Source organism: Pseudophryne corroboree, chromosome 12 (genome assembly GCF_028390025.1).
Source record: "Pseudophryne corroboree isolate aPseCor3 chromosome 12, aPseCor3.hap2, whole genome shotgun sequence".
Lineage (NCBI taxonomy): Eukaryota > Metazoa > Chordata > Amphibia > Anura > Myobatrachidae > Pseudophryne > Pseudophryne corroboree.
Genome location: NC_086455.1, coordinates 3,997,657 through 4,010,886, shown reverse-complemented (window position 1 = coordinate 4,010,886; position 13,230 = coordinate 3,997,657). Strand labels below are relative to the sequence as shown.

Here is a 13,230-nt window from a genome sequence, read left to right as displayed (position 1 = left end):
TACTCTCTCTCTCTCTCTCTGTGACTCTCTGACTCTCTCTCTCTTCTCTCTCTCTCTCTCTCTCTGGTGCCTCTCTGACTCTGTCTCTCTGAGAGTCTGCATTGCTGAGCTGATGAGTCACTGTCTGTCTGTGCCTCTCTTCTCTCTCTCTTCTCTCTCTCTTTCTCTCTCTCTCTCCTGTCTGTGCCTCTCTCTCTCTCTCTGTGTCCTCTCTCTCTCTCTCCTCCTCTCTCTCTCTCTCTCTCGCCCCCCTCCCCCAGCTGTGGCGGCCTCCTCGGTAATGAGAGTCTGCATTGCTGAGCTGATGAGTCACTGTCTGTCTGTCTGGCAGGAGGAGGGAGGATGATGTTTTGTCTGTAGGATCCCTCCAGGAGGAAGAGTGCAGGGAGGGGCGGCTGCTGAGGCCTCGTGTATCATACACCACAGAGCAGGGAGAAGGCGCACCCCCATCCTCTCGCTGTTCCTGCAGAGTTCCAGCTCTCCCCCCTCCCCCATCACTATTTGTCCAGAGGGGTTGTGATACTGATTATTTCCCCCTAATCTTGCACGGAGGGGTAATTAATATGCCCCTGTGCTTCTGCTTATTTATCTCCGTCATGTCCTAGTTTCTGTCCTTTGTGGGCATGAGACGCCGGCAGCTGCGTCACACTAGCCACCACTCCATCCCTGACTTAGGCTGCTGTTTCCGAATGACGTCACATGAGGTTCCGTGATTTGCAGACCTAGAAAGCAGGTGTGCGGCAGGCGTAAGTTCCGGGGCGCGGTGGTGCCTGCAGAAAAAGCGTCATAAGAGCGGTCCTCTTTTGCATTGGGTACAACTTTATATGCTCTGCAAGTTTTGTTTCAGTGTGTACCTCCCACTTTCACAGGCCAAAATCCTGAGACGTCACAGCCGCCATGAAATCCCCGTCCAGCATGCCATGACTTATCCCTGTCACTGCGCAGGCTGGAGTGCAGGGCGGGGGCACCGTACAACAGCAGCACCCAGACTGCCGATAACTCGGACTGTTTCCTTTTCTGTAGGTGGCTGGCAGGAAAGGCTTTCCCCACGTCATCTATGCCCGCTTGTGGCGCTGGCCGGACCTGCACAAGAACGAGCTGAAACACGTCAAGTTCTGCCAGTACGCGTTTGATCTGAAGTACGGACAGCGTGTGCGGTAAACCCTATCATCTACGAGAGAGTGGTGTCCCCAGGTATTGGTAAGTTCTGTGGTCCTCCGAGAGTGTGGGGAAGGGGGGGTGTTGTGTTACTACGTGGGGGGGGGGGGGGTTGTGTTACTACGTGGGAGGAGGGGAGTGGTGTTACTACGTGACGTTCCATGTACACTAAAGTACGTCTTTGTTGCATTGCAGGGCTGAGTATCCCCAGCTCAGGTGAGTGTGAGTCTCCGTCCCTCTCTCACGCTTCCCATGGTCCTGACTACACCTCCAACTCTCTTCTCCAATTATTTCTTAGGGTTTTCTTCTCCTTGTGTAGCCACGCCATGCCGGTCCGTGAAGGAGGAGTTTACAAATGACTGTGAGATGGAAGCCCCCCTGTGCCTCTCTGCGTCCCAAGAACTCCAGCCACCCATTAAACGTGCCCCCCTACCTCAAATGCCCCCGTCAGACACCTACAGGCAGCCTTTACCGCCTCTCACGTTGCCCAAGAGCCCCCAGACGGCCATCGGCATGTACCCTAATATACCCATCTCACCCAATGGTAAGATCGCTTGTCACTGTCCTCTGCCATAGCCTTACATTGTAGGGATCAGTTCTACACACAAAGGCCGTGATATCACTATATTCATCATTGGTCGGAGGAGGGTTAGAGAGGTGCGGTCACTGGTAACATGTCATACAGGGTATAGGGATCTGTGGGAGGAGGGTTAGAGAGGTGCTGTCACTGGTAACATGTCATACGGGGTATAGGGATCTGTAAGAGGAGGGTTAGAGAGGTGCAATCACTGGTAACATCATATAGGGATCTGTGGGAGGAGGGTTAGAGAGGTGTTGTCACTGGTAACATACAGGGTATAGGGATCTGTGGGAGGAGGGTTAGAGAGGTGCTTTCACTGGTAACATGTCATACGGGGTATAGGGATCTGTGGGAGGAGGGTTAGAGAGGTGCTGTCACTGGTAACATGTCATACGGGGTATAGGGATCTGTAAGAGGAGGGTTAGAGAGGTGCAATCACTGGTAACATCATATAGGGATCTGTGGGAGGAGGGTTAGAGAGGTGTTGTCACTGGTAACATACAGGGTATAGGGATCTGTGGGAGGAGAGTTAGAGAGGTGCTGTCACTTGTAAGGTCTCCTAGAGCGGGCGTTTGGGGGTGCATGTTGACTACCAGTGTCTCAGAGGACAGGGATCTGCTGGGGGAGAGTTGGAGAGGTAAGATCTCGTTTAGAGAACAGTGATGTTGGGAGAGAGTTAGAGAGGTAAGATCAGAGCACAGGGATCTGCTGGGGGAGAGGGGGAGAGTTAGGCGCCATCTCTGGTCGCACTGTGCATGCAGTGTGTATATGTGTGTGTGTGTGTATGTATATGTGTATATATATATATATATATATATATATATATTATGTTTTGCTGTTTTACGTTGGGATGGTATGCTGCACGTATTATGCTGATGAGGTCTCCTTGTGTCACAGTGGCTTCTGGCTGTCCTCTTGCCCCTCTGGCCCACGGTGAAGGGCTCCTGTCCATCGCTCCTCCTCAGCAGCAGATGGTATCCACCTCTCCACCGTCCACACCAAACCAAAGCTCGCAGAGCAACGGGTACTCCTCGCCCCCCACGCAGCCTTATCACCGTACGTATTTCCATAGTAAGGACAGTCATTGTGAGACCTGCCTAGCGTTCTAGGGTTTTACTAAATGTCCCGTTTCCTCCTCCACAGCTACCTGGACAGGAAACAGCACAGCGGCGTATACCCCCAGCCCGGTGCCCCAGCCTAATGGGAGGGGAAATCAGCAGCCTCCGCTGCACCACCAGAACCAGTACTGTACGTCTTGCGGCACCGCACTCCCTCTAGTGTACCTCTGCTCCGGGGCTACCTCTCACCGTCCTCTCTCATCTCTGTCCTTGCAGGGTCTCTCCATCAGAGCTCACCACAGTTCCAGCACCCAGTATCCAATCACCCGGGTAAGTTCCCCCTGCCGGAGTTTAGGGCCCCCCTTTCAGCCTCCATTCCACCTTCTTTAAGTGTGGCCATTTTCCCTGTCAGGGCCCGAGTTCTGGTGTTCTGTCGCCTACTTCGAGATGGATGTCCAGGTAGGAGAAATATTTAAAGTGCTGGCAAACTGCCCGGTGGTGACGGTGGACGGGTACGTGGACCCCTCGGGAGGTGACCGGTTCTGCCTTGGACAGCTGTCCAATGTGCATCGCACAGACACTAGTGAGCGAGCCAGGTGAGACGGTTCTGCCGCTCTGCATGCATGTATGACGTGCCGCAGTGGTGCGCTAGGTTGGACAAAAGGGATGTCTACGCATTCGGGTGATTGTAAGCTCCTTCGTTCCAGGCTGCATATCGGGAAGGGCGTTCAGCTGGAGTGCCGCGGAGAGGGCGACGTGTGGATGAAGTGTCTCAGTGACCACGCCGTCTTTGTACAGAGCTATTATCTGGATAGGGAGGCCGGCCGAGCGCCGGGGGACGCTGTTCACAAAATTTACCCTGGAGCCTATATTAAGGTGAGTCCTTCATTTCCTCGTGTTACATATTACTTCTCTCCACCCTCAGTAACGCTGTGATCTCTGGCGGCTTCCTGCGCTGGGGGGTGGGGGTGGTGTAAGATAAGTTTGGGCACTAGAGGGTGGGGGAGGGCTAGGTATAGACACTAAGGGGTCTATTCATGTAGCAGTGAAAAGCCCTGTTTTGCGTTAAACAGGGTTTTTCTCTGCCTAGTGCAATTCACAGGGCGGGTTACCGCAGAGAAGTCTTTCACCCCCGCTCTGTGTCTGGATAGCATCCCCTTACCTTTGTATGGTGAGTGCGATTCAAGAAGGTGTGGAAAGCTCTGCTTTCCGCTTATCCATGGGGTTCAGGTTCCCCATCTCAGGACGGCATAACCTGAACTACAGTGCGGAGACGGCAGGGAAGCTCAATGCTTCTCTGCTCGGCACCCGGTGCTTGCCCCGCCCCCCGACCTCCCAGCAGCCACTGCGGCCTGCCTGGAGGTCAACAAGCTGCACATGCGCAAAGGGACCCACCGCTGGACTCCACGCATCGCAGGGAGATCGCCGGAGAGCCCCAGACACCGCAGCGTATTGTCGTAAGGGTGAGTATACGTGAATTGCTACTTATTACAGCTATACGATGCGATGTATAGTGATAAGTAGCAATTCTGTTTTTGTTTTCTTAGTGAATAGACCCCTAAGGGGGAGGGTTAGGGAGGTAGGGGTAGAGGGTAAGTATACTTACTGGACCCCTGTCGGAGTTCTGATCATCAGAATGCCTCTGTTGGTCTTGTGACCACCAGTATTCTGACCGTCGCTCATTCCTATGTATTCCTATTAAGCTTTGTCGTCCAGTGTGTGTTGAGCCACCATAGTGGAAGCGCAGCGCGTCTTATTGCTGCTGTTACGTAACTTGGCCCATGCCCCCAAGTGACATACCTCTAGGAGGGTCCGACACTGCTGTAAGCAGCATTTCTGAGTCGGCCGCGGAACCGCATTTAGCGCAGCAGCGACCCAGCAATACCTGCACTGTTACGCCGTTTTCTGATCAGCTGACTGTTAGATGAGTATTTCCTCTGTTGTTCGGTTCTGCTGAACGCTCTTCATGTCGTCGTCCTCCTCCTTCCTCTATAGCAGCCGTCTTTGTCTGTATATCCACCGGTGCTGTGCGCTCCTCCCGCCATCCTTTCTCATGTGCTTCTCTTCTCCATCTGTCGCTTACCCCGTTGACTTCTAAGCCGCATCCCCAGTGCGAGGGTCACTGACCGCAGTTCACCCCTCGTTTTCTGTCCCTAGCTTCTATTCTCATGTAATAATCTATGCTGTATATACGCTAAGCCTCTTCTAATGAATGACTAGGGTATATATACACTGCAAAGTCCATGGTGGGAGAGTAATACGTTACGCATAGGGGGGCTCCGCAAAGTGAGTGCTCAGCCAGTCTGTGGGGCGTATTGCTCTGCATCCAGCTCGGGAACACGCAGGATGACGCACAGATACGTTTGAGGCAGCCGTTTCTGTGCGCTGTCAGGTGCATGTGCAAATGCCCTGATGATGATGAATGGCCGAGACTCGTGATTGGCTGATTGCGAATGCTCTGTCGTCGCCTATATGTGCGTTCATTGCTTGCACATATATAATGTTGCAGGGAGGAGAGATGGGATAGAATGTAAGCCGCAAGCAGGGCCCTTCTTCCTCTGTCTGTCTGTTATTACCCAGTTTTGTTCTATTACTGTTGTTCCAATTGTAAAGCGCAATGGAAAATGCTGCGCCATTTAAGACTCTGTTAATAAATAATAGTACATATGTCGTACGTAGATCTCTGTAACATGAGTCTTTCCCTAGAACACCTTACTACACAATTTCTCTGACGTCCTAGTGGATGCTGGGAACTCCGTAAGGACCATGGGGAATAGCGGCTCCGCAGGAGACTGGGCACAAAAGTAAAAGCTTTATGACTAGCTGGTGTGCACTGGCTCCTCCCCCTATGACCCTCCTCCAAGCCTCAGTTAGATTTTTGTGCCCGGCCGAGAAGGGTGCATGCTAGGTAGCTCTCCAGAGCTGCTTAGAGTAAAAGTTTTAAATAGGTTTTTTTATTTTCAGTGAGACCTGCTGGCAACAGGCTCACTGCATCGTGGGACTAAGGGGAGAAGAAGCGAACTCACCTGAATGCAGAGTGGATTGGGCTTCTTGGCTACTGGACATTAGCTCCAGAGGGACGATCACAGGTTCAGCCTGGATGGGTCCCGGAGCCGCGCCGCCGGCCCCCTTACAGAGCCAGAAGAGCGAAGAGGTCCGGAAAAATCGGCGGCAGAAGACGTTCCTGTCTTCAATAAGGTAGCGCACAGCACTGCAGCTGTGCGCCATTGCTCTCAGCACACTTCACACTCCGGTCACTGAGGGTGCAGGGCGCTGGGGGGGAGCGCCCTGAGACGCAATAAAACATGTTTTAAACCTTATATGGCTAAAGAAATGCATCACATATAGCTCCTGGGCTATATGGATGCATTTAACCCCTGCCAGTTTTCCTAAAAAAAGCGGGAGAAAAGGCAGCCGAAAAGGGGGCGGAGCCTATCTCCTCAGCACACAAGCGCCATTTTCCCTCACAGCTCCGCTGGAAGGACGGCTCCCTGACTCTCCCCTGCAGTCCTGCTACAGAATCCGGGTAAAACAAGAGGGGGGGGGGGCACTAATTGGCAGAAAATACATATACAGCAGCTATAGAAGGGAGAAACACTTATATAAGGTTATCCCTGCATATATATAGCGCTCTGGTGTGTGCTGGCAAACTCTCCCACTGTCTCCCCAAAGGGCTCGTGGGGTCCTGTCCTCTATCAGAGCATTCCCTGTGTGTGTGCTGTGTGTCGGTACGATTGTGTCGACATGTAAGAGGAGGAAAATGATGTGGAGGCGGAGCAATTGCCTGTAATAGTGATGTCACCCCCTAGGGAGTCGACACCTGACTGGATGGTCGTATGGAAGGAATTACGTGACAGTGTCAGCACTTTGCAAAAAACTGTTGACGACATGAGACAGACGGCAAATCAGTTAGTGCCTGTCCAGGCGTCTCAAACACCGTCAGGGGCTCTAAAGCGCCCGTTACCTCAGATGGTCGACACAGACCCAGACACTGACTCCAGTGTCGACGGTGACGAGACAAACGTAATGTCCAGTAGGGCCACACGTTACATGATCACGGCAATGAAGGAGGCTTTGAACATTTCTGATACTACAAGTACCACAAAAAAGGGTATTATGTGGGGTGTGAAAAAACTACCCATAGTTTTTCCTGAATCAGATGAATTAAATGAGGTGTGTGACAAAGCGTGGGTTTCCCCCGATAAAAAACTGCTGATTTCTAATAAATTATTGGCATTATACCCTTTCCCGCCAGAGGTTAGGGCGCGTTGGGAAACACCCCCTAGGGTAGATAAGGCGCTCACACGCTTATCAAAACAAGTGGCGTTACCGTCTCCTGATACGGCCGCCCTCAAGGAACCAGCTGATAGAAAGCTGGAAAATATCCTAAAAGGTATATACACACATACTGGTGTTATACTACGACCAGCAATCGCCTCAGCCTGGATGTGCAGCGCTGGAGTGGCTTGGTCGGATTCCCTGACTGAAAATATTGATACCCTGGATAGGGACAGTATATTATTGACTATAGAGCATTTAAAGGATGCATTACTATATATGCGAGATGCACAGAGGGATATTTGCACCCTGGCATCAAGAGTAAGTGCGTTGTCCATTTCTGCCAGAAGAAGTTTATGGACACGACAGTGGTCAGGTGATGCGGATTCAAAACGGCATATGGAAGTTTTGCCGTATAAAGGGGAGGAGTTATTTGGGGTCGGTCTATCGGACCTGGTGGCCACGGCGACGGCTGGGAAATCCACCTTTTTACCCCAGGTCACCTCTCAGCAGAAAAAGACACCGTCTTTTCAAACTCGGTCCTTTCGTCCCCATAAGGGCAAGCGGGCAAAAGGCCACTCATTTCTGCCCCGGGGCAGAGGAAGGGGAAAAAGACTGCAGCAAGCAGCCTCTTCCCAGGATCAGAAGCCCTCCCCCGCTTCTGCCAAGTCTTCAGCATGACGCTGGGGCTTTACAAGCGGACTCAGGCACGGTGGGGGCCCGTCTCAAAAATTTCAACGCGCAGTGGGCTCACTCGCAAGTGGACCCCTGGATCCTGCAGGTAGTATCACAGGGGTACAAATTGGAATTCGAGACGTCTCCCCCTCGCCGGTTCCTGAAGTCTGCTCTACCAACGTCTCCCTCCGACAGGGAGGCAGTATTGGAAGCTATTCACAAGCTGTATTCCCAGCAGGTGATAATCAAGGTACCCCTCCTACAGCAGGGAAAGGGGTATTATTCCACGCTGTTTGTGGTACCGAAGCCGGACGGCTCGGTGAGACCGATTTTAAATCTGAAATCATTGAACACTTACATAAAAAGGTTCAAATTCAAGATGGAATCACTCAGAGCAGTGATAGCGAACCTGGAAGAAGGGGACTATATGGTGTCTCTGGACATCAAAGATGCTTATCTCCATGTCCCAATCTACCCTTCTCACCAAGGGTACCTCAGGTTTGTGGTACAGAACTGTCATTATCAGTTTCAGACGCTGCCGTTTGGATTGTCCACGGCACCACGGGTCTTTACCAAGGTATTGGCCGAAATGATGATTCTTCTTCGAAGAAAAGGCGTCTTAATTATCCCTTACTTGGACGATCTCCTGATAAGGGCAAGATCCAGGGAACAGTTAGAGGTCGGAGTAGCACTATCTCAGGTGGTGCTACGTCAGCACGGGTGGATTCTAAATATTCCAAAATCGCAGCTGATTCCAACAACACGTCTACTGTTCCTAGGGATGATTCTGGACACAGTCCAGAAAAAGGTGTTTCTCCCGGAGGAGAAGGCCAGGGAGTTATCCGAGCTAGTCAGGAACCTCCTGAAACCAGGACAAGTGTCAGTGCATCAATGCACAAGGGTCCTGGGAAAGATGGTGGCTTCTTACGAAGCGATTCCATTCGGAAGATTCCATGCAAGAACGTTTCAGTGGGATCTGCTGAACAAATGGTCCGGATCGCATCTTCAGATGCATCAGCGGATAACCCTGTCTCCAAGGACAAGGGTGTCTCTCCTGTGGTGGTTGCAGAGTGCTCATCTTCTAGAGGGCCGCAGATTCGGCATTCAGGACTGGATTCTGGTGACCACGGATGCCAGCCTGAGGGGCTGGGGAGCAGTCACACAGGGAAGAAATTTCCAGGGCTTGTGGTCAAGCATGGAAACGTCTCTTCACATAAATATCCTGGAACTAAGGGCAATTTACAATGCCCTAAGTCAAGCAAGGCCTCTGCTTCAGGGTCAGTCGGTTTTGATCCAATCGGACAACATCACGGCAGTCGCCCACGTAAACAGACAGGGCGGCACAAGAAGCAGGAGGGCAATGGCAGAAGCTGCAAGAATTCTTCGCTGGGCGGAAAATCATGTGACAGCACTGTCAGCGGTGTTCATTCCGGGAGTGGACAACTGGGAAGCAGACTTCCTCAGCAGACACGACCTCCACCCGGGGGAGTGGGGACTTCACCCAGAAGTCTTCCACGTGATTGTAAACCGTTGGGAAAAACCAAAGGTGGACATGATGGCGTCTCGTCTCAACAAGAAACTAGACAGATATTGCGCCAGGTCAAGGGACCCTCAGGCAATAGCGGTGGACGCTCTGGTAACACCGTGGGTGTACCAGTCAGTGTATGTGTTCCCTCCTCTGCCTCTCATACCCAAAGTACTGAGAATCATAAGAAGGAGAGGAGTAAGAACTATACTCGTGGCTCCGGATTGGCCAAGAAGGACTTGGTACCCGGAACTTCAAGAGATGCTCACGGAGGACCCGTGGCCTCTACCTCTCAGAAAGGACCTGCTCCAGCAGGGACCTTGTCTGTTCCAAGACTTACCGCGGCTGCGTTTGACGGCATGGAGGTTGAACGCCGGATCCTGAAGGAAAAAGGCATTCCAGATGAAGTCATCCCTACCCTGGTCAAGGCCAGAAAGGATGTAACCGCAAAACATTATCACCGCATTTGGCGGAAATATGTTGCGTGGTGTAAGGCCAAGAAGGCCCCTACAGAGGAATTTCAACTGGGTCGTTTCCTGCATTTCCTGCAAACAGGACTATCTATGGGCCTAAAATTAGGTTCCATTAAGGTTCAAATTTCGGCCCTGTCAATCTTCTTCCAAAAAGAACTGGCTTCAGTGCCTGAAGTTCAGACGTTTGTCAAAGGGGTACTGCATATACAGCCTCCTTTTGTGCCTCCAGTGGCACCTTGGGATCTCAATGTAGTGTTGAGTCTCCTAAAATCACATTAGTTTGAACCACTCACCACTGTGGAATTGAAATATCTCACATGGAAAGTGGTCATGCTGTTAGCCCTGGCTTCAGCCAGGCGTGTCTCAGAATTGGCGGCTTTATCATATAAAAGCCCTTACCTAATTTTTCATTCAGACAGGGCAGAACTGAGGACTCGCCCTCAATTTCTCCCTAAGGTGGTTTCAGCGTTTCACATGAACCAGCCTTTTGTGGTACCTGCGGCTACTAGGGACTTGGAGGACTCCAAGTTGCTGGACGTAGTCAGGGCCCTGAAAATATATGTTTCCAGGACGGCTGGAGTCAGAGAATCTGACTCGCTGTTTATCCTGTATGCACCCAACAAGCTGGGTGCTCCTGCTTCTAAGCAGACGATTGCTCGTTGGATTTGTAGTACAATTCAGCTTGCACATTCTGTGGCAGGCCTGCCACAGCCAAAATCTGTAAAAGCCCATTCCACAAGGAAAGTGGGCTCATCTTGGGCGGCTGCCCGAGGGGTCTCGGCTTTACAACTTTGCCGAGCAGCTACTTGGTCAGGGGCAAACACGTTTGCTAAATTCTACAAATTTGATACCCTGGCTGAGGAGGACCTGGAGTTCTCTCATTCGGTGCTGCAGAGTCATCCGCACTGTCCCGCCCGTTTGGGAGCTTTGGTATAATCCCCATGGTCCTTACGGAGTTCCCAGCATCCACTAGGACGTCAGAGAAAATAGGAATTTACTTACCGATAATTCTATTTCTCATAGTCCGTAGTGGATGCTGGGAGCCCGTCCCAAGTGCGGATTGTCTGCAATACTTGTACATAGTTATTGTTACCAAAAATCGGGTTGTTTATTGTTGTGAGCCATCTTTTCTAGAGGCTCCTCTGTTATCATGCTGTTAACTGGGTTCAGATCACAGGTTATACAGTGTGATTGGTGTGGCTGGTATGAGTCTTACCCGGGATTCAAAATCCTTCCTTATTGTGTACGCTCGTCCGGGCACAGTATCCTAACTGAGGCTTGGAGGAGGGTCATAGGGGGAGGAGCCAGTGCACACCAGCTAGTCCTAAAGCTTTTACTTTTGTGCCCAGTCTCCTGCGGAGCCGCTATTCCCCATGGTCCTTACGGAGTTCCCAGCATCCACTACGGACTATGAGAAATAGAATTATCGGTAAGTAAATTCTTATTTTTCTTATTTTTGAAAAGGGGTGGTCTTCAGTATGCCGAATGTCGGGATCCCGGCGCACAGTATACCGGCGCCGGAATCCCGACAGCCCGCATACTGACAGCTATTCTCCCTCGTTGGGGTCCACGACCCCCTGGAGGGAGAATAAAATAGTGTGACGCGTGTAGCGCGGTGAGCCCACAAGGGGCTCCTTTGCGCTCGCCCCGCTGTCGGTATGCCGGCGGTCAGGCTCCCGGCGCCGGTATGCTGGTCGCCGGGAGCCTGAGCGCCGGCATACCGTACTACACCCTTGAAAAGTGTTCTTGTCGGGCTAATGTTCATTTTACATATTAATCTATTTTTATTTTTTTTTCCCCCATTTCCTTATCTTTTATATTTTAGGTGTTTGACCTGCGGCAGTGTCACCGCCAGATGCAGCAGCAAGCAGCCACCGCTCAGGCGGCAGCGGCGGCACAGGCAGCTGCAGTGGCCGGAAACATCCCCGGTCCCGGATCTGTGGGCGGCATCGCGCCCGCTGTCAGTGAGTAGAGAGGGTGTTACAGGAGAAAGTCGCCATACGTCGCAGTGTACCAGTCTAACATTGGTTTCCTTACCAGGTCTGTCTGCAGCGGCCGGAATTGGTGTTGATGATCTCCGTCGTCTGTGCATCTTGCGGCTCAGTTTCGTCAAGGGCTGGGGCCCTGACTACCCCCGGCAGAGCATCAAGCAGACCCCGTGCTGGATAGAGGTTCATCTCCACCGGGCTCTGCAGCTTCTGGATGAGGTTCTGCATACGTTGCCAATGGCAGATCCCAATTCGGTGAACTAGCGATGGCCACGGCGGTGTCGGTGAGCGAGATGTGAGCTGTATGCCGCAAGGGGCTTATCTGTGCCAAACTGATGTGTGTGATGGTGTATTCCCAGTCACTATGGATGGTGCAAGGAGGTATTGAGGTAACTACTTAAAGTCCAGTGGTTGGCGCGCTGTTCTGTAATACCGCCAGCCGGTTCTGCCCTGTTGTTGGGACAGCTTTTGGAATGACGAGCGACTGGATATCTGCAGAGACTTGATGCGTGGATTCTGCCCCATATCCCATCGCTGGTGTCTGGTCACTGCATATATGTAGGCAGACCGAGAGACGCGGGTTCCTTCTATCCCTTACCAGTGGGAGGAACCCCTAGCCAGACACAACCTACACAAGACTCCACACCTCTGGCGGGAACAAACTCTTCCGCTATAATGAATACGTCTTTTATATGCCGTTAACGGACTACCTCAGTTTGCGGTCTCTCCCTACTTGTTCCTCCAAAGACAGTCTTCTTAGTTGGTGTATGGGGGAAGGCCAGCTGTTCTTTTCCGCCTCTTCAATTTTATTTTGTCAGTTTTACGGGGGGGGTTGGGGGGGGGGGGACTGCGTCTTATCATAAAGATTACTGCAAGGCCAAAAAGGGAAAAAACGCAACCAAAAATTGTAAAGACGAAGTGAGTACGCAGAGAGGAGACGCGTCTGTTTTTTGATATAAAGAAAAGATTTCCACGTACAAACTAATCTATCGTAAATAAACTATTTATGTACCATTGCTTACAGATCTGCCGCTCCGTACATGTGTTTGTGTTTTTGCTCGGGTGTGCGGATGGGGCATAGAGATAACAAGGCTGATTCTGAGGTGGGGGCAAATAGAAGGGGTGTAATTGCACCTGGGTAACCCCATGCCGCACAGCCGGCCGGACAGATGTAACGTGCAGAGAGAGTTATATGTGGGAGGGGAGGAGCGTCTCCAAACTCAAATTTAAATCGCAGCGTAAAAATAAAGCTGCTCAGCATGTGTTGGCTACATGTAAAAGCAGCCGGTATTTACCCTGCATGCAAATATAAAAAAATGTATTTGCACCCCTTAGTTTGTGTCGGTGCAAAGTTACTTGTTTGGATTTTACTGTACTCCCAGCTCAGAATTCGCCCCAAAGTTGGCCGGAGGATGAAACCCAATATTGGCGTTCTACTCCCGTCCCTTCCAAAAGGCTTTGACAGAAGGGAGAGCCACCTACGCCAGCGCCCCAT

At 51.5% G+C, this 13,230-nt stretch overlaps 1 pseudogene; it reads left to right on the top strand.

Annotated features, from left to right (window-relative positions):
• Positions 1-12,758, top strand: part of LOC134980774 (mothers against decapentaplegic homolog 4-like) — a 13,016-nt pseudogene extending 258 nt beyond the window's left edge.
• The last annotated feature ends 472 nt before the right edge of the window (positions 12,759-13,230 follow it).